The following is a 516-nucleotide window of genomic DNA, read 5'->3' as shown; positions in this document are numbered from 1 at the left end:
CGTTCTTCTACTAATTATATCGGTGACGCAGCACGAACCCGCATACAATCACCCATGTGTACACTTAACTGCAAACCCATTGCGTCGCTCTTCTATATCTAATGACTTACCAGTAGATCCAGAACCGCCCCATCTTGGAGACAATTTGCTGGAGATTATCCATGACGAGAGAGGTTCAGCACCGGGCCTTGAGTGCGAGGGTCGGACGCAGAGGGCCGCAACCTCCGCTACTGTTCTCTGGGACGTCCCCCTCAAGTGCAGTGAGGGACTGGGCTACACGAGGCAGGCACGACGGCACAAAACAATTCATTCACTGTACACACACCTAAGGCTGGTTCTACCTTTCGACCAGCAATACTCTTCTTGAATATTTTTTCAGACGTTTCATGATTTTTACTCGTCCGTTGTAAATTTGAGACCACTTTGAGGTCCTGCTTTAAAAAAATAATACACTTTTTGATAGATCATTTGGAATGGATTCAGTCCATGGCTCACTTGTGTCTGTTTTTTCCCCTA

At 46.7% G+C, this 516-nt stretch overlaps 1 protein-coding gene across 1 annotated transcript in view; it reads right to left on the bottom strand.

The window, feature by feature from the left end:
* LOC119589149 (mucin-12-like) overlaps nucleotides 1–516 on the bottom strand; it is a gene marked incomplete at its 5' end in the record, with an annotated part of 115,175 nt that overhangs the window by 52,861 nt on the left and 61,798 nt on the right.

The sequence above is a fragment of the Penaeus monodon genome, chromosome 25, assembly GCF_015228065.2.
Source record: "Penaeus monodon isolate SGIC_2016 chromosome 25, NSTDA_Pmon_1, whole genome shotgun sequence".
NCBI lineage: Eukaryota > Metazoa > Arthropoda > Malacostraca > Decapoda > Penaeidae > Penaeus > Penaeus monodon.
Note: the sequence above shows the minus strand (reverse complement) of the source record. Positions and strands in the feature narration are given on the sequence as shown.